The sequence below is a fragment of the Mustela erminea genome, chromosome 4, assembly GCF_009829155.1.
Source record: "Mustela erminea isolate mMusErm1 chromosome 4, mMusErm1.Pri, whole genome shotgun sequence".
Taxonomy (NCBI): Eukaryota; Metazoa; Chordata; class Mammalia; order Carnivora; family Mustelidae; genus Mustela; species Mustela erminea.
This window is the reverse complement of record NC_045617.1, coordinates 43360517-43382049: the sequence shown is the minus strand read 5'-3', so window position 1 is coordinate 43382049 and position 21533 is coordinate 43360517. Positions and strand designations below refer to the sequence as shown.

Here is a 21533-nt window from a genome sequence, read left to right as displayed (position 1 = left end):
AAGCTACCAAAAAATTAAATCAAATAAAGCCTTCTCAATTCAGCCATTAAACCACACACCTAGAAAGGAAAGTGTGAGGCAGGCATTCAGGGAAATATGTGGGTTGTCTATAGAGGTTCAAAAGTCCTTTCAGTTTGTATCAGGCTGTCTACAGATCATATAGTCTGCATAAGATTTGTTATTCTATTTTATAACTCCTCATTTCTCCTCTCTCCCATCTGCCAGGGTTGTAGTTCAAATAATCTGATTTTTTTTTCTCCCAAAATGTCAGGGAATCAATCCATAAAAAGCTTCAAGATTTCAGAGCCACCCAAGTTCCTTCTGGGAAACAACCCACTGATGCTCAGGAAGCTTCCTTCAGCAGTGTCAGGATTCCATAAAGTCCCTCTCGAGTCAGCTGCTCTCACCTTGCAGCAGGTGGATACCCCTGGAACACTGGGAAGAGCACAGAGAACTTGCCAACCTGAAATACCACCTCCATCACTTCCCCTTCTCTCCTCTTGTTTTCTCTACCTCTCTGCCGCCTTCCATTTTTCCCCACCCCAACGTTCCCCTACTTCTTCCCCACCCTCTTCTTCTCATCCAACCCCTTAAAGCACCCTGTGAATGTTGACTGTAATTTTCCCCTCAAGGAAAGATGAGTAATTCACTTCCATGGGATTTGCCTGGAGGAGCCACAAAGCTGCGAAGTTCAAACCTGCCAACGACTGTATTTCCTCTCTCCCCAACCAAGGCTGGCCACAGAAGAGGAGTATAAATAAGATCTGCCTTTCCTTGGACCACCTGGACCCTTCTCCTCCTGGACCGTCCCCAACAAAGGGCTCTGAATGCGGGACCCGCGTCCACACCACCAAACCCATAGGCCAGGCTTATAGCATGGACAGCGCTGCCCTCTAGTGTTTGCAACCGGGAGCCCTGACGGCACCATCCGCTCCAGAATTTTTCTTTTACAGCCTAAGCAAGACCTGAAGCACCTCGGAGCTCCGACCCTCGAGTTGTCCTCCGCAGCCACCGCCCGCATTGCACCCCGGCTCACCTTTTCGTCCCTCCCACCCCCTTCGCCGTTCAGTGGCGTCCTGGGTGCCTGCAACCTGCCGGGTGCTTCAGTAGACTGCCCCCTGCTCCTGTTCTTGTTCTTGTTCCTGCTCCTGCTCCGGCTCCTGCTCCTCCTCCTCCTCCCCCTCCCCGCTCTCCCTCTCGCCTCCTCTTCCAGTCGGGGCGCCCAGACTTCTCCAAGCGCAGCGCCACCCGGCTGCCCAGCGCGCCCCGCTCCTGGCTCCTTCTCGCGGCAGCTTGGGGGCACCGGCGAGGGCAAAGGACGCTTAGGGGCCCTCGCCCCCTGAGCTCAGCGTGCCCCAGAGCCGGATGTTGAGAGAAGCTGTGCTTTGATAAAGCTCGGGAGAGCACGGAGCGTTTTCGGAGTGAGACTTCGGCAACCAGCGGGACGCCCCAGGTCACCCAGTGCGACGCGGCTGCACGCACGGTCCACAAGGTGAGGGGCGCACGCTGCCGGGGAGGACCTCGGCTTCCCTGCTCACCCCCTCCTCGGGTGAGGGGCTCAAGCGCTGCTTTAGGAATTTTTGCCCCCTCTGAGGCGCAAAGGCAGCGTGGGTGGAGGGCACGGGGGGAGCTAGACTAGGGGGGGTCGCCTGGGCACTTGCCTGCCCTTGGACCCTCTTAGTGAGGAACGCATTTCTCGGTCAGACAGCCCTCAAATGTGTGAAGCTGAGCGTCGACATTGTGTATAACTGTGGTTTGAGAATTTTATCCTGCTTCCTTGCAAAAGGATTTGAGGCGGCTTAAAGATGAAATGAATGTGGGAGGGGTGCCAGGAGAAAAAAAACTTGAGTGGAAATCACGCGGAGATGGGTGTGCGGCGAGGACCGCTAGAGGACGAGGTGATTTCAAAGCCAAGGCTGATTGAAAAACCTTTGATTAGAAAGGACGGTGTGGTTTCTCCAGCCCTCAGAAAATAATGATGTGCTTAGTCCTGATAAAGAAAATACCCAGGTGTGCAGGTGATGGGGTTGACTCATTTTCTTAAATTACAGAATAAACCTGGAAAGTGAGAGTTGAGACAGGAAGTTTGGTCTTTAGCTATTTCCACCCAGTACTGCAAGGTGAGAGACTGGCCTCCTGCTTAATGAAGACGAAAGGGCATCCAGGCTAAATGGAAGGGGTTCCTGCTCCTATCACAGGATGAACATGGTTTCGCATAGTTAAAATATATATACTTTAGTATATTTTTATTTTGGGGGGCTGTGTCCAATTTTGGATTCCACTCAACCCTGCTCGTCCTTGAGTTCGGAGGATGAGGCGGAGGGTGTCAGCATCCCAGGATGCTTCTTCCTAACCTTCCTCACTGTCCTTCCCTGCCTCCTGCACCAAATCTCTCCGAGCCCAGGAGGGAATAATAGATGGTCAAATAAGTTGGGGCGGGGTGTTTTCCCCAAATCTGTGGTGTTCACCTACCATTCTTCTTTTACCCCAAACTCCAACAGTTTATGCTCCTATTCTGAACTTGACATTAATCTGTGTCACATTTTTCTGTGGTTACACATTTGGATATAATGTGCCTGACCTTAACCACCCAGCATGATCCATAAATCTGAGGTTTCCCTGACTTAACAGTTTGGAGAGCAGGAAGCAGGGGCCTGGGTCTTGTTGCCTGAGCAGCCTCTTCCATGGGGAGCGTATTGGAAATACCTCTAAATACATGTTCGAAATACAGAGAGGAAATCATGAGCCAGCCTTTCTGCACTTGCTGGTGCACTTGTATTCTTGCTGAATTAAATGAGATGACCCGTCTTCAACAAATAAGTGAGCAGAGGCTTTTGAGGCCCACTGAACAAGTGCAAAAAAATATGCCTGCCTGCCTTTCTCTTCCCTTCAGAACTTTAGCTCCTAGACCACAGAACCGTGAAAATGAAGCAAGCCTCCTGAGTGGGACTCGGTTCAATTTCTGCACCATGTTTAAAGCAAAGTGTGTTGCTTATTTCTGAAATTACATAGCACCTCCACAATGAACCATTTTGCTGCCTAGAGGTGGGAGAAATACTTCTGCCCAGATATTTCATCACTAGAGAACTATACAGAGAAACTCATTCAAATCCTGACTCATCATTGTTGATAAAACTTAGCTATTATGTCATCATCACCTGATATGGGCTTTTGAAACACAAGGACTGCTACAGATCTCTGTATAAATTGAGACTTGTAATGACAGAGCCGGAAAGGAGCTCGATAAATCACGTAGCCAAAACTCTGGTTCTCGGGGTCTTGACAAATGCATGCCTAAATATTCCTTTAGATGGTAATTGTTCCTTTCATAAAGATTTCCAGGGATGAAAACTTCACAGACTATTTTTATATTAAAAAGTGTTCAAATTGACCATTTATATCTACCAGCTGGCAAACTTAAAATTCCACAGGAATCAACATCACCAACAGTAAACTCAAGTTTGCATTTCCTCTTCTGCCCATGGGGACTTTATTTGGGGCCATATTCCTAGGCCAGGTGCTTCTGAGTATCCTCACAGACACACAGTTCTCTTGGGCACATGTTCATGTATAAACCACGACTTCCCTTGATACTCACCCCGATGGCCCCTTTGTTAGCCGTTTCGGTACCTATTAAAACATTTGCTCTCCATTTCTTCTTACTGATGCCTGGTCAGCATCAATTATGTAAATAAATTACTTTTCTTTTGAGGTAAATAACCAAGTCAGGATGTCTCAGAGAGAGTATTTAGGAAGAAAGAAAATCTAGGACACGCAGCTAGCTCAGGTGACACTGCAATATATTCCCATTCCCTGCTGTTTGATGAGATTATTATTGGAGAGCAAAGTGAGATCATCACCAGCAGCATCTTGCCTGAACTGGCTAAAGCTCATTCCCATCAGCATATTACACCACCACAACCACCACCACCAAGAGTCCAAGGCTTCAGATAAAAAATATATCCCTTTACAGAAAACAGTAGACCCTGACCATTGGGTTATCTTCTTATGGCTCAAACGTCTGATTCCCTAGACCTTGCCTTTATGCACATGCCATTTTTTTCCCCACGTGTCTGTGGTCCTTCTTAGAATTTTATTTCTACACTACCTTTTACAAGTAAAAGATCTAAAGCTAATATTTTAATAGGGGGCGATCTTTCCTCCACTTCTATAGGCTTATTTACATGAGAAAATAAGCTTGAAGATGCTCAAGACATGAATTTTAACCAAATGGGGATTTATTGTTCATGCCATATGCTCTTAAGGCCATCTCAGGGCATCTTATGCTGTACTGTCCTTTTTTCTCCACCTCCCACATTTTTGTACATATGAAATTATGTGAATATTAATTTCAGGAAAACATTAACGATAAGTATGCTCTATGAGCCAGGAGGGAGCAGATGGGTAGACAAGGAAGGAGAAAAGGGGAGCAGATGGGTGAATAGGAGAGAGAAAGAGGGAAATGGGACAGCTCTTCAGAGTGGCTAACTACTCCCTTGTTTCCTCCTCCCTGAGTCGTTGTGGGGTCTCTACAGCTTGGGGCCCCGGTGAGTGAATTTACCAAAGTCTATCCTCCTGGGAGTGCAGGGACTTTCATCAATAGCCCATCTACCTGTCAAAATTTAGTATCCTTTCCCACATTTTGTGGATTAAGAAACTAAGGACCAGAATTAATAAAGATCATTTAGTCAATTTAGCATACTCTTAGAAGACAACAAATTGATAAAATCCTTGAGAATTCTATTTCTAATACAGTTTGACTCTAATCTTGTTTTTCATTCTTAGTATTCTATCTCTCTCTCTGTCTCTCTCCTCTCTCCTTTTTGTCTTGCCCACTATGGATTACCTGATTCACTATGGATTACCTGATTCAGTATCGTCCTTATTCTAAGAGATTTCAATTCTTTTATGTCATGGTTTTATTCTCCTAAGACATGACAAATTAAAAATAACCTAGCCAGCAGAAAACCTGTGATAGGTTCATTGTTAGAGCTCTCTCCTGTTGGTCAGTTCTCAATACATGCAGTTGTAGGATTAGGAAGACAAAATCCTTTAGAAAAAGCTATAAAACCTAATTCTTCTACATCTGGATCATTTTAAAGTACAAGTTGTAAGAGGAGTGAGCATCTCAAGATTCTAGTTATCAGGACAGACCAGATGGAAGGTCTTTATGAAATCTGGCATGAGAAAGAAAGCATTTTTATAGCAAGAAGGTAATATTTTGAAAAACAGGAACCAATAGAAGCAGCAGCTTGCAGTTCTAAAACTCTCAGATCCTTCTAATGACCCCATCTACCTACAGTGCTCAAATAAAGTAAAACCAGACCCCATGAAATGTCTTTCCTGAGCTGCAGCTGTTCTTTATCCCTTTATCAGATAATGGGTATGTGGTGATATTTCCAAGGGATCTGACTTAAACATTAAAGTATGAGTTTTGTTGGGACAGCTTGCCCAAGAAAGTCACATTTGTGTCAAGACTTGTATTCTTGGGAATTGGAGACAAGTCAGAGTGTCTTTGGGGAATAAACTCCACCAAATGGATAATGAGATTTATAGGCCATACCGCTCAAAAAGTGACTTCAGCAACACTACCCTAATAATGACCAGAGTTACCATAGGCTCATTCATCTGCACTAGTGGGAAGGAAAAGGAGGAAGGAGCTAACAAATGCTGAGTGTCTGCTATGCTTCAGGAACTGTGCCAAGAACTGCACGTACATTCTTATATTTCATCCTCACAAAAGCGCTGTAGGGTAACTGTTATCAACCCCACAATTATCACCCCGCATTCATTCATTAAAAACCTGTATTTATCACTCAACCACCTGCCCTGCTGTCCCTTTCAGGGAGAGGCAAAAAATTCAGATTAAGTGAAGTCAACATACACGAGGAGAATACCTAGAGAGGTTTGAGAAATGTGCTTGTCATTGAGGGGATCTTATGAATTTGGACTTTACCTTATAGGCCTGAGGGAATAATTACAGGATTTGTAAATATGTTTATTAAGACTAATGTTCATACAGGGAGACATACAAATCATAGTTGTTACTTTTCTCTAAGTGAACATACCCATGTCACTAACCACCACCAAGATAAGAAGTGGAACATCGCCAAAGCACAAGTCCCTCCTGTGTTTCCACCCAGTCGTGACTTCACCCTCCCTAAATGTACCTCCCTGCATTCCAACATCACAGATTATTTTGAGCTTTATATCTATATAAATTGTGTAGAATGTTACCTTTCATGATTTGGTTCGTGTTATATTCGTGAGACTTGTTCATGTGGATGGTTATGCTAGTAATCTGTTCATTCATTGCTGTTGTTATACAGGACTGTGTTTATGAATGTGCCACAGGGAAATGATCCTTTCTCCCATGGATGGGCAATTGGGTTGTTGCCAGGTTTTTGCTATGATAATGCTTTATTATGGTATTTTAAGCTGCTGACCAAAATAATCAGGTTGGTGTTATCAAGACCTCCCTCTTGCTCCACACTATGGAGTGGGAGAGAGTAAGTGTGGAAGAAGCAGTTATTGTGAGAGCCCTAGCCAAGGTAGTAGCAGTGGACATGGAGAGAGTGAAACAAGAACAGGATGAGTTAAGGCTACAGTGGGAAAAGGAAATGATAAGATGCAGATATTAGACAGAAACAGATCTGTGTTTGAAAGAAGCACTTTGTTTCTCCCCTGGCTCCCACCATTGTCCCTTTCTCCTGCGAAAGCGCCCCTCACACCCCAAACTGTAATGGTTAGTCTCCTAAAAAGAAACATGAACTGCTTCATGTTTCCTGAACTGTTGACCTATGAATCATTTGCTTTTCCCTTCAATTTGTCTCATAATTACCTACAAAGAAGGAGATGGTAATGAATCAGCTAAAACTTTGGCTTACCTTTTAGGGTACAAGACAGAATTCTGGGCAAGAGAATGGAAGTAAACAAAATAGAATGCAGACAGCCTAGTCTTGTTCTGGTTGGTTCAAGAGGACGGATCTAGTTAACAACACGTGCAGAGAAGGAGATTGCAGCACTTGGTGGAAGAGCTGTCTAACACTATCTGAAACACGGACTGTGGGGGTGGGGTGCACTCTGCAGCACTGGGAAGTACAGCATGCCTGGGAACATGTCCCAGGTTGGGTTCTCCATGCTCTAAGAGAAACATAGTCCAAGATGAGGTTTATCGTGCTTGATGTTGATTAGGAAATGTCCTTGAGAACCACACTGAATGGGTGGAAGGAAACAAGGGTGGACTGAGGGAGAAACTGAGCTGCAGAGTTGATCCAACAATAGCCTCAGCCAACCCTGTAGGGAGTCTGAACTACAATGATCCATCAAAGCTGTCCCAAGCTAGACCAAAAAGGTCAGACTTTCCAACCCCTTCCTCCCTCAGGCGCTGATTGTGAGCTGCCCCAAGAAGAGCAGTGTCTTAGGAAAGACAGCTCTCTACAGCCAAGGACATCCTAGAAGGGGCAGACAGCTAAAGGCTGTCCTGACCCAATCTCAGCAGTTGGCTACAAGCTCCTACTTGAAAGAGGGATCTGGGCAGTATGCCTCTGTGTCCATCTCAGGACATTTGCTTATTTGGACTTCAGCTACAGGGGATTAAGTTAGACAACCTTCCAGGTGCAGCCCAACTCTGACACCTGCATGTACTTACTTCATATATCCAGGTTTCCAAGTCACTGTGGAGTTTACAGACTGTTGTGAATAATTTGCCATTTCACCTTTAGTCTTTCCTCCCTCCCATTTCAGCAAGTAAATATATCACTTGAACCACAGCAAGTGGGTGGAAGGCAAGAATCCCTATAAACCTATGAGGTCCCTTGATGCAGAATTTCTCATGAGAAGGTAGAGAGGGTATCCTGCCAACTGTCTTCAGAAGGAGCTTTTTAAATAATCATAAAGGGTCTGTGTGTGTGTGCATGTGTGTGTTTAATGCTTGAAACACACTTTGACTTTGCCATAACTTCTCCTTTTATGATTGACCTGCACGACATCTGACATATAACAGAAAAACTGCTCATGGATAAACCTCTCCTTCGTATCTCTGTGTGTTCAATTAAGCAACATAGTACCCCACAAAGGGGTTTTGTGCAGTACACTTCTGACAGGACGCTGGCTGAAACTTGGCAGCTTGAAGAACCTCTCAGAGCAGATTCTACTGGGGAGACTCCTGCTCTCACATCCGACACAGCAGCTCCTGAGCTGGGGATGCTGCCTCTGACCTAATGATTCACTCCATCTTTGCCTTCAGTGCTGGGGCTGCTGCTCCCGGCTTTACCACAATTGTATTTAGTGAACGGCTACCGAGAGCCACTCCACAAAATTTCTATGGCCCAGAGAGGGCTAAATTACGCTATTTTCTGCATCCATCCCAGTTCCATTCCTGGGTGTTATTTTGTTTTTTTCTCCCACAGTTTGGTCCCCTTTCAGAAATAGTTTTTATATCTGCAAAAGCATCATTATAAAAGAAACATAACCTTTTAAGAAAACGTCACTAGTTTTTTTGGCCTTCATTGTATTAACATTCTGTAAGTGTTCTTATTTAATTCCTCAGTTTGCTTCTGTTGATTGTAATATTATGCTCTCCCTTCACTTTGTCCTAGTCACCTAAAGTAACTTCTTTGCTCTGTGCCTCATTTGTCCCATCTTTATTTTTTTAAAGACTTGTTTTCCTTTTTTTCTTTTTAAGATTTTATTTATTTATTTGACAGATCACAAGTAGGCAGAGAGAGAGGAGGAAGCAGGCTCTCCGCTGAACAGAAAGCCTGATGCAGCCTGGATCCCAGGACTCTGGGGTCATGACCTGAGCCGAAGGCGGAGGCTTTAACCCACTGAGCCACCCAGGCACCCCAGTTTGTCCCATCTTTAGAATGTGCATGACAATTCCTGCCTTAGAGACCTATAGTGAGGAGGAAAGAAAAGTGCAACATAAGCCATGAAGAAATGATAGGTTTTATTACAATTATCATTATTATTCCTGTGTGTGGTGTTGTACAAATAATCCTGACCTGAACTGAGGTGAAGAATATGGTCCTGGCCTTGGAGAAAATAGAGATGGGTCCAGACCAAGTTCCATTGCCCTGAACCCTGTAGGCAAGAATTTTTTCTCTTTTATTTACTAAACATTGCCTCAGGTCAGATATATCCTCAAGCCCCAGAGAATGTTTTTGCTGGGGCACCTGTGTGGCTCAGGTGGTTAAGTGTCTGCCTTTGGCTCAGGTCATGATCTCAGCGATCTTGAGACCAAGCCCCATACCGGGCTCCTTGCTCAGCGGGGAGGCTGCTTCTCCCTCTCCAGTTCCCTAGTGCTTGTGTTCCCTCTTTTGCTATCTCTCTCTGTCATAAATAAATAAACTTTTTTAATATTTTTAAAATTAAAAAAAAAAAAAGAATGCCTTTGCCTGCTACTTTCTCTAACCACTGAATCTCCACACCCTGAATCCACTCACAAATCCCTTCTTTATATGCAGGACAAGAGACTGGTCCTAGGATGTGACTCTGGAGTTCCATTTGCAATAGTTCTGCATCTAGAAAGTCATGATTTGTGCTTTCTATAATGGTGCCTCTCAAATCTTAGTGTGGAGAAGAATTGCCTGGAAAGCATGTTAAACCTCATGTTCATGGTCCCCACCTGCAAAGCTACTAATCAACAGAGCGGGGTGAAGCCAAGAATTTAAATTTTTCACAAAATCCCAGGGGATGGTGATGGTGGTCGTCTGCAAACCACACTTTGCATAGCAGAAGATCTATGGGAGTCAGCAGGACACACAAAATTAATGTTTTTGTTACAGCCAGAGAAACAGAAAAATATGCAAAGGAACTTACTCTCAAAGAAATCCAGACCTGATTAGAGACATGTAATCTTTAAGCAAGACAACATGCTGCTGACATGTTGCCAGTATTTTATTACCAGAGTCCTCTTTATGGGGGAGACAAACTGCCTTTAAAAATAGGAGCAAGAGGGTGCCTGGGTGGCTCAGTGGGTTAAAGCCTCTGCCTTTGGCTCAGGTCATGATCTCAGGGTCCTGGGATCGAGTCCCGTATCGGGCTCTCTGCTCAACAGGGAGCCTGCTTCCTCCTCTCTCTCTCTCTCTGCCTGCCTCTCTGCCTACTTGTGATCTGTCAAATAAATAAATAAATAAATAAATATCTTTTAAAAAAAAATAGGAGCAAGAATATCACATCGACCACATGATGACCATCTCAAAGGGAACCAAAGTTTACAAAATTCAATATATGATCATAATTTTTTAAAAACTGGTAAACTAGTAAACTAGGAATAGAAATAGGATTCTTAGTTAACTAGAAATAGGAAGGAACAGCTTTTTACATTAAAAACATCTTTCTCGGGGCACCTGGATGGCTCAGTGGGTTAAGCCTCTGCCTTCAGCTCAGGTCATGATCTAAGGTCCTGGGATTAAGCCCCACATTGGGCTCTCTGCTTGGCAGGGAGCCTGCTTCCCCCTCTTTCTCTCTCTGCCTGCCTTTCTGCCTACTTGTGATCTCTCTCTCTGTCTAATAAATAAAATCTTTAAAAAAAAAAAAGAACATCTTTCTCAAACTATAGCCAACATCATGCTTATTAATAAAACCCTATACAGATAAGACACCATTATTTAGCACTCCTCTGAGCATTCTAATCAATGCAATAGAAAGAAAGAAAAGAAAAGAAGTGACATAAATTTATAAATACTGATCATACAGTAGCTATCTTATTACTTACAGATGATATGATTATCAACTAGGAAAACATAAGTGAATAAATGAAAATGCCATTAAAGAGTATGTGGAAATTCAATAAGATGTCTAGCTATAAAATACTCAAAAGCCAATAGGTTGCCTGATTAGCAACAATATAATTGTAAGGATTTGTACTAAGCCTGCAAATCACTGGACAGAAAACAGACCTAAGATATGTAAAAAGATTCTGTCAGGTGTCAGAGTCCAAGAAAAATAAGAATTGAAAGCCCACTTCATCTGAACAAGATGGAGAAAGAGGCCCCTGCAGGAAAGGACTCCCCATTCCAACCCATCCCTAAGAATTCTGTAATATTTATTCCTCCACGATTCCTGACGACACAGTGGAGTGTTGTAATTAACTCTCTCCTATATTACTGTAAGTGAACAAGAATAGTATACTTTAAACTTAAGTAGCTTACATCTTAAAACTTAATTATAGTACACATTTTAATGTTGAACTCTGTCCTGCTCAAGGAAATCTTTGTCACCTGCATGAGAAGTTGGCGTTTAGTAAACCATGAATCTCTCCAGAAGTATTGTCCAGCACAATTTAAGTAAACATTCAGGGAAAGAAGAAGGGTTTCCTTTTTCATTATGTTTTCATTTGATCATTCTGTCCTTCTCAACCTAACTCAGTTCCTTACACAAGTGCTTTTAAAAAATCGAGTATTAAATGTGATATTTAATTAATAATTAGCAATTTTGCAAATAAATGAACAAGATACTCTCACATTTTTTAGCATATTTTATTTCAAAGATTGTAAACTAATAAAACAATGTCATCTCCTGACCCTTCTGTGACATGATAGAGCCTGTTTCTAAGGCCATCTGAGGCCTTAATTTATGCCCAAGGCATTGGAAGACCAAAATGTACTTACCCTAGGGTTTGGTCGCACATATATAAATGGAGCACCTAACAAGAAGGGTTGAAAAATGACTCTAGAGGAAACGAAAGTCTCAAAGCTCACAAGACCTGATTAGGTTTTCAGCTTGGTAGCAGAGGCTGTGCTCCTGCGATGCAGATGGGAGCAATTTTCTCCAGCACCTCCATGGCAATTTATGCCTTCATACCAAAAAGATATGTCAGGTCCCACTGACTTCTGGATAATCTCTCACATCCCTTCAAGTGTACTAAGCGCTTCTTTCACAGACACACATAACACTGATGTGCATTTATTTAATAGCTGATGGTTCTGTAATATTGTTATTACACAACATACATTACTGTTATAATATAAAACATGTGTATTTGCAGCATATGGTCTGTCTGTTTCACAAAAAAGGAGCATGAATCTAAGGGTGAGAAAGCACAGAGCAGAGACGGAGACTCTGAAGGGCCAGGTGAACATCCCCGCATCCTGGCTGTGTGAGCTGTAGGTTTGTCGTCACCACAATAAGACAGTAACACCTGCAGTACCTCCCTCGACCCCTTTTAGGAAGATTCCTCAAACCAAGTGTGCTGTTGGAATCTGTCCTTCACATCATCCCTGTGTTAAGTCAAACCACATCTTGTCTTACTCCGAGGAGGCAATTCAGCACAGGGCTCATATTCTGCTGTCCAGTGAGCCAGGAGCTCTGCCACTTGCTAACTTTTTGCTTTTGGGAAAATTACTTCACCTCTCTAAACCCTGATTTCCTCATTTGCTAGACATGGCTGGCATGACAGTACTACATCATAGAGCTATTATGGGAATTTAAAATGTGTGTTAGTTACCTGTTGCTGCACAGATTACCCCAAAACCTAATGGCTTAAAACAATAGACTGATTTTCCCACACTTTATGTGGACTGGGAATCTGGGCATGGCTTAGCTGGCTCCACTGGCTCAGGTTTCTCACAAAGCTGCAATCGAAGTGTCAAGCAGGAGTGCAAACATCTTGAGACTCAACTGGGGGGAAATATGCTTCCAAACTCATTCATATAGCTGTTGACAAGCCTCAGATCTTAGCTGGCTGCTACCTGGAGACTTCAGTTCATTGCTACATGGACCTCTCTACAGGGCTATTCACAGAACTTGCTTCTCCCAGATGTTACAACTTGCTTTCTCCAGAGCAAGGGCTGAGAGTGAGAGATTCCAAAACAGAAGGCACAGTGTTTTTGTAACAGCCTCAGAGGCAACATCCCATCACTTCTGCAGTATTTCATTCATTAGAGGGAAGTCACTAGTGCCAACCCATACTCACAGGGAAGGAGTTACACAAGGTCAAGACATACCAGGAGGAACAGATCATTGAGAGCCAACTTAAAGCTGTCTGGATAAGGAAGATGTGGTCCATATACACTATGGAGTATTATGCCTCCATCAGAACGGATGAATACCCAACTTTTGTAGCAACATGGACAGGACTGGAAGAGATTATGCTGAGTGAAATAAGTCAAGCAGAGAGAGTCAACTATCATATGGTTTCACTTATTTGTGGAGCATAACAAATAGCATGGAGGACAAGGGGAGATGGAGAGGAGAAGGGAGTTGAGGGAAATTGGAAGGGGAGGTGAACCATGAGAGACTATGGACTCTGAAAAACAATCTGAGGGTTTTGAAGGGGCAGGGGGTGGGAGGTTGGGGGAACAAGGTGGTGGGTATTGGAGAGGGCACGGATTGCATAGACACTGGGTGTGGTGCAAAAACAATGAATACTGCTACGCTGAAAATAAATAAAAATTTTTTAAAAAATAAAAATTAAAAAAAAAGCTGTCTACCACAAATTGATAGTATACTAAAAGCTGTTTGATAAGGACTCAATTCCCTATCAGTGGCTATACTACCTCAGTACTGTTCTTAGACTGAAATTAGATAATCTATGTAAAAGAAATTTGTAAAATGAAAAATCAAAACAAAAATCAAGATTTCGTTAGGTTTTTTTTTTTTTTTAGTTTTTGTTTAAATTCTAGCTAGTTAACATATAGTGTACTGTCGCTCTCGCCAGCAAGAACGACCCGCAAACGTGATGAGGAGCAAACTTCTTTATTAGGGTTTCTTTGTTCTCTCTTCTTCAAGCAAGTTCTGGCAATATATACATGTAGGCGGTCCAGCCCGACTATCCAATCACTGCCCCGTGCACGCGGTCTCCTCGTGGACCCTTACGTCCCCGCGCAGGGCTCTATTGTTTTCAAGCAGTAATCATGCATTTCTCTCTTGGCTCCTGGTGCTGTTCATGTGTCAGCCACGAGCGCACCCAAACCCTACCTAGCCAATCATTCTCACTTCCTCAATCTTCAGGCATTTTCGTCTACGTGACTCCTTGCATCTGCTGGATGGCTCTCCACAGTACTATTAGTTTCAGTTATACAATATAGCGATTTAACACCCATACCACACCTGGTGCTCATCACAAGTGTGCTCCTTAATCCCCATCATCTATTTCACCCATCCCCTCACCCACCTCCCCTCTGGTAACCATCAGTTTGTTCTCTATAGCTAAGACTCTGTTTCTTGGTTTCTCTCTCTCTCTCTCTCTCTCTCTTCCTCTCTCTTTTCCCTTTGCTTCTTTGTTTTGTTTCTTAAATTCCACATATAAATAAAATTATGTGGTATTTGTCTTTCTTTGACTGACTTATTTCACTTAGCGTAATACACTCTAACTCCATCTATGTTATTGCAAATGGCAAGATTTCATTCTTTTTTATGGCTGAGTTGTGTGTGTGTGTGTGTGTGTGTGTGTGCATGCGCACATGCGCCAGCCACATCTTTTTTCTTCATTCATTAGTTGATGGACATTTAGGCTGTTTCCATAATTTGGCTATTGTAGGTAATGCTGCTATAAACATTGGGGTACATGTACCCCTTAGAATCTGTATTTTTGTGTTCTTTGGGTAAATACCTAATAGTGCAATTACTGGGTCAAGGGTAGTTCTATATTTAACTTTTTGAGGAACCTCCATACTGTTTTCCACAGTGGCTACACCAGTTTGCATTCTCACCGACAGTGCAAGAGGGGGTCCTTTTTCTTCACATCTTTGCCAACACCTGTTGTTTCTTGTGTTCTTGATTTTAGCCATTCTGACAGGTGTGAGGTGATATCTCTGTAGTTTTTATTTGTATTTCCCTGGTGACGAGTGATGTTGAGCATCTTTTCATGTGTCTGTTGGCCATCTGGGTGTCTTCTTTGGAGACATGATTGTTCATGTTTTCTGCCTATTTTAAATTGCATTATTTTGGGGTTTTGAGTTGTATAAGTTTTTTATATATTTTGGATACTAACCCTTTATCAGATGCCATTTGCAGATATCTTCTCCCATTTTGTATGTAAACTGCTTTTTAGTTTTGTTGGTTGTCTCCTTTGCACACAGAAACTTTTTATTTAGATGTAACAGAAAGAGAAATTAAGGAATCAATCTCATCTACAATCCCAATTAGAATTAAAAACAATGAGAAACCTAGGAATAGGGATGTCTGGGTGGTGCAGTTGGGTAAGTGTCTACCTTTGGCTCAGGTCATGATCCCAGGATCCTGGGATGGAGTCCCACAATTTCTTGAATTTTCAGCCCCTTGCTCAGCAGGGAGGCTGCTTTTCCCTCTGCCTGCCACTCTCCCTGCTTGTGCTCTCTCTCTCTCTCTCTCTCTCTAATAAATAAATAAATAAATAAATAAATAAATAAATAAAATCTTGGGGGGGGGGGATAAAAAAAGATACCTAGGAATAAACCTAACCAAAGAAGTGAAAGACCCGTACTTTGAAAAATGTAAAACATTGATGAAAGAAATTGAAGGGGCACCTGGGTGTCTCAGTGGGTTAAAGTCTCTGCCTTCGGCTCAGGTCATGATCCCAGGATTCTGGGATCGAGCCCCCCATCGGGCTCTCTGCTTTGTGGGGAGCCTGCTTCCTCCTCTCTCTCTCTCCTTGCCTGTCTGCCTGTTTGTGATCTCTGTCAAATAAATAAATAAAATCTTAAAAGAAAAAAAATTTTTTTAAAAGAAAGAAATTGAAGATGACACAAAGAAATGGAAAAACGTTCCATGCTCATGGGTTGGAAGAACAAATATTGTTAAAATGTCCATACTACCCAAAGCAATCTACACATTTAATGCAATCTCTATCAAAATACAGATAGTGTTTTTCACAGAACTAGAACAAATAATCCTAAAATGTATATGGAATCACAAAAGACCCCAAAGAGCCAAAGCAACCTTGAAAAAGAAAAGCAAAGCTGGAGACATCACAATTTCAGGCCTGTAATCATCAAGACAGTATGGTATTGGCTTGAATTTTCTGCTATTATATCATGTGCTGTAGAATTGGGCACACATGTGTAAATATTCTTCTAGTATATAATCAAGCTTTATAGTGATTGAAGAAAGAACTCACAAAACAGCCTTTTGAAGTAGTCAAATACAACCAACTCTTGATTACCTAAAAGAATGTTTTATGTTTGATTCTTGTGCTATCTACATTTCGTCTCTCACTGTACAGTGACACAAATTGAACAGGTACAAAATACATAAAGGTTCATTCAACTCACTTTAAGAGGTTATTTTTCCTTTGCTTAAAAATATCTACATATTTCCATTGTAGAAAATCTGGAGATAGAGAAAAGTATACGGAAGAGAATTTAAACTACTTCTGTTCCCACCAGCAAGAGATTGCCAATATCAATTTCTGCCTCACTGCTTTTCCTTTATATGGATAGAAATTTTTTAAATAAAATTAGAAACATACTTTGTATTTTTTGATTTCCACAGTTTTCCAATTAACATTATATCTTTAATATTTTCACATATAATTAAATATTCTTTTAAAAAAACATCACTTCATAAGATTCTACTCTATGGATATTCCATAGATTTTGCCAATCATTACTACTGGACTTTTGGGTTATCACCAGGGTTTTTTTTAATACTGTAAATTATAATGTAAACAAAAGTTTTTACATAAATCTTGTTCTTTATGATTCTGGTTATTTTAGTAAAATTTCTATAGCAAAAGAGTTCTTGAAGTCATTAGGAGGAAATAAGGTTTGATAATTTAAGTGTAGATAGGATCTATGTATACCCCATGGCCTTTTCTTAACCCTCCCTGCCCTCTCCCCTTTGGTAGAAATTTAGAGGCTTTATTTCTGGAAATGGTCAAAGCAACAGTCTAATTGGGGTCTGTCATATTTTTGTCCACCCAGCATCCATCCCTGTCCTCTGGTAATAGTGGCCTGATTTTCCCTGAGGAATCACATCTCTTCATTCTCAGTTCATATGGTTTAGGTCAAACTGAATGTATGCTTTGCTCCAAAAGTTACATGTGACCTAGACCAATCACAATATCTTACCCAGGCCACTGTGTTTTGTTCAGGGATGGCACATGATCCAGAACAGACCAGTCAGTCAGTGAAACTCAGTTTGGACGTTTATCAGTACCATCAAGGCAATCTGTCTGTACTGGCTTTGGAAATTTGAGGATTTATGCCTGGAACTGCTGAGACCCAATTTAATGAGAGAAACCCCCAAGGATTAAAACCTTACACAGAGTAAAGAAGAAATGGAATGAGATTCTCGATTTCTGCTGTTTGGATTTCTGCTGTTTGGATTTCTGCATCCACCTGTGCCTGACCCCCTGTGGACACTGGAGTTTCATGAGCAAATACATTCTTGTTTTTTCACAAACCAATTTAAATGTATTTCTGCTATGTGACTTTGAAAGGATCTTCACTAATCCAGAGATCTTACACTCTCTATTGATGAAGATTCGTTTTGGTTAAGATAGTGTAACTACATACTTTATAACTTTTTGAATTGTGGTTAAGGCAAATTCTGGAACTGAACCCTAGTTCCATTGCTCGCTGTGTAGCTAAGGAAAAGTTACAAGACCTTTCCCCACCTCAGTTTCCCTACCTTATCCCCCAATGAGAAGAATGCTAATACTTACCTAGGAGGGACCTTGAAAGGTTAAATAAGTTGATATGTAAAAGTGCTTAGAACAGTGCCTGACACCTCATAAGTACTATGTGTGTGCCTGTTGCTGCTGCTGTTTTTGTGTTTTTTGTGTTTTGGGGTTTTGTTTTGTTTTTTTTTTTTTTTTTTTGTAGGTAGAAGGTGAAACACAGAAGAATAAATTTCACTCATGCAGAGATTTATCCAAAAGCTTATATTCAAACTTAAATCCTCTCTTGTCTCTGCTTGGTGTGCCTTCTCAAAAGATGGTGTGGTTAACATCATCATCTTTGTGACAGAGATTTAAGCATTAAAATTTGAGAGAGTTTCTGTCCACATATTTGAATATTTCTGTGAAAAGCATTTGAGAGAGGTCTGAAGCCCACAAAATAGGTGTAGCTTACAGCAGTTACCAGACCCTATTGGTAGAACTGTAGGTTATTACAACTTGTAACTGAATGGCTTTTAATATAATTAATTCAATTAAATTTATTGTTAAAGTTATTGATTTAATTTTAAAGTTATAATGCATTTTATTGTCATTTCTATTTAACAAGTGACTGAAAAAGAAATAGTTGGTAACTCTTTCAGTTTTTTTTTTTTATTTTTTAAATAAAATATACCTTCCCACTAAACCAATTGCTCTTGTAAAATGCTTGAGTCATTTGGCTCTCAGTTAGTAGGTTCCCAATACCTTCTGAGTGCTGGGTGGACATGTTTGCTGGAGGAGGCAGCTAGTCTTTCCTAAATGTAAATCAGATTTCATCATGTCTGGCTTGGAGAGAACATGGCATATGGCAAATGAATACACAGCTGCCTGGTGAATTTTTCCACCAAGAATTGGTCTAATACTTAAATGCAGAGTGAATAAAACATTTTCTAAGTAAGAATATTGTGTTCAGGGGTGCCTGGGTGGCTCAGTCAATTAAGCATCTGATTCTTGGTTTTGGCTCAGGTCATGATCTCAGGGTTCCACACTCAGTGTGGGATCTCTTGTGAGTCTCTCCCTCTCCCTCCTCTCTTGCTCCTCCCCAACTCGAGTGGGTGTTGGGTACTCTCTTTAGTTGTCTACATTGATCAAGCTCACCTGAAAATCACTTCTCAGTCCTTAATTTTATACTTCCCCAACAGAGCTTTTGGAGTATTTGTGTTTTTCTTTTCATGAAGTCCTCTTAAGTTTTTTTGCTTAGACTCCAAAGTAGGAAATTAAATTTAAATAATACTGCTTTTAAACTAGACTTCTGAAAGCTTCCATACATCATCATTAAATCCAAATTGGTATTTTTTCCCTTAAAAGATGCAACTTTTAAAACCAGGGCCATTTCCTATGTGAATATAACTATATTGATTTATGAACTCCAGGAAGAATTACCACTAGGGAAAAAGACAGACTAGGGGAGCATTGGCTGTTAAGCAGAGAAAACATTTTAAACTGATAGTTAATGTTTCTCTTACAGCCTGTTGAAGATTGATGAAGAATATATTCAAAACTCAAATCACTAAAAGAAGAAAATAATAGATATGTCTATTTAAATATACCCTGGGAAATTGAAAAATGTTTTTCTAATCATAATACAAATGGGATAATGCAAATAGTGTCAACTGAGTTTGAAGTGGCACACAGTATTTTTGGCTCCCAGACTGAGTACTGTCATAAGTAACAGAAAATAAAATAGAAACTATATATAGCCAGGCATTGGCAAATATTCTCTCATACAATTTTTAAGAAATTAAGAATAACTGCCCCCTTTATTGATTTGAATTTTCCTTAGTTAATGCTCTCTTGATTACAAGTAACAGATTCCCCCTTCAAATTAGCTTAATCATTATGGGAATTTATTAGAAGACACAAGCATATTTGGTGGTAATCCAAGAGCCAGAACTAGCTGCTAGGAAGTTATCAGGAATCTGGGACTCAGTATGTATGTGTTTTCCTCCAACCCCCTTCCCCTTCTCCCTGTCCTAAACTGGATTTGTCTTTCAGTGCATCTGCAAGCATGTAGCCAAATGAAGGTGTTCCACAGCAACTTAGTTTAGATGTCCAGGTTGAAATAACCCAGAAAGAAGACCACCAAATGTCTCTTACTTGAAGTTCCAAATTTTTAGAAGAGACTGACTGGCCCAGCTGTAACTAAGTGTCTACCCTTGGCCCAATCAATGATAGCCGAGGGTAAGTTTATGGAATGTAAACATGATTGCTGAGAATCTAAACCTAGCAGGAGGGGAACAGTATGCAGAAAAAATGAGGATATGGGTTATAGATACACTCCCCCAAAAGTTGCAAAAGTTGTCTCTCTATTCTTCCTTTGGCTGACACATACACACACACACACACACACACACACACGCACGCACATGCACACACACATGCAGACACACACACACAAATACACCTATATTTATTCCTCTTCATTTAGAAGTATCCCTGCCATACGTGATTTAACTCTCTTACATTGAACTATGCTCTTATCCACCTTGTTCCAATAGGGAGATAATCCAGTTAGACATGCCTAACAACTGAGACCAAAAATGTCATCAATAGGCCCCTGTCTTCATAGTGAATGATTTCCAGATTTGTCCATTTTACTTCTAGGTCAGACTCAATTTTGTTCAGACAATGTTCTTTTCCATTCTGCAATGCAATGCTTAACTGGCAAAATTAGAAAGCTATCAGAACCACAAATGCTCCCACATAGAAAAAGATGCAAGAAGCAAGAACAGTCACTGCGACACCACATATTGGTTGTCAGACCACAGAATATATTGCATCCCACAGGACAAGGATTACAAGGTAAAGGGTAGGATAAACACATTTTGTGGGCATCCTTTGGTGTTAGGCTGGGTTCTTTGCTTAATCAACTGCTTTACTACCTCATAATGCAAATGAAGGAATTCTTTGGGTATGCCACTCTGAGTGACTCAGCCAATCAGTTCCACATTCTTTCTATAGCTTTGTTAATTATAGCCTTCTCTATTGATACAATTTCTCTTTTAGTGATGATTCTTTAGATTGCCAGTACAAATATACACAGATACAAAGCCACACACTTCAAGTTAGCCTAGGGAAAATTTAAGTTAGAAGTTTACTGGCAGGGTACAGAGATGTATCAGTTAGATTTTACTGAGTACAAATGACCCCCAAACTAAATGACATAAAACAACATCCTTTATTTAACTCACCTTTGAAAATTGGCTGGGTAGTTTTTGTGGCCTCAGCCGGTCTCTGCTGAGATGACTCATGCATGGGCACACAACTGGCAGGTTAGTCACAATTCTATCTAGTATGTTTCACCTTTCTGGGGGTCGGCAGGCTATCAGCCATTGCAAAGGAATCAGGTGGACCATGTAGTTCTCAATATCCAGGAAACTAGATGAGATGTCTTCACATGGTGGTCACGGGATTCCTAAAAGAGCAATGGAGGAAAGGGCAAAGCTCTTGAGACCCAGACTGAAAATTCACACAATTCTATTTCTGCCATGTTCTGTTGGTCAAAGTAATTCATAAAGTCATCCTAGACTCAAGGAATGGGGAAACAGATTCACCTCTTGATGGGAGCTGCAAAATATTATGGACATTTTTTCAATCTTCAGTGAGTGATATTTCAAGCAAGTCAAAGATAATATGTATAGCCAAACATCACTGGAACTAGAAACTGTAAATCCCCCAGAGCCTAGGAGATTTCAGTTTTTCTTCAGGCTGTCTGCCTCTTATCATATAGTTTCTTGCTCTGCTTCTATACATAAGACAACTAACCTTATTCTGTGACTTACTTCTTTTCGATGTATATATGTAAGACCTGAGAGGATAGTCCTATTATTCACCAGTGAGCATGCATTCAATTCAAGTGACCTACACAGACAACAAAACAGTGTCTTTTGGTAACCGATGGGCACATATTTACCCAGTTCACCCACTATGTCTGGGTAGAAAGCCACAG

The 21533-nt window shown here is 41.3% G+C and overlaps 1 protein-coding gene across 1 annotated transcript in view; it reads left to right on the top strand.

The window, feature by feature from the left end:
- The first annotated feature begins 969 nt into the window (after positions 1-969).
- The window catches only part of HTR1E (5-hydroxytryptamine receptor 1E), an 87567-nt gene continuing 67003 nt past the window's right edge, over positions 970-21533 (top strand). The window contains exon 1 of the mRNA XM_032339109.1: positions 970-1492. The gene's annotated coding sequence lies outside the window, so the exon portion shown is untranslated. The remainder of the gene's footprint in view (positions 1493-21533) is intronic.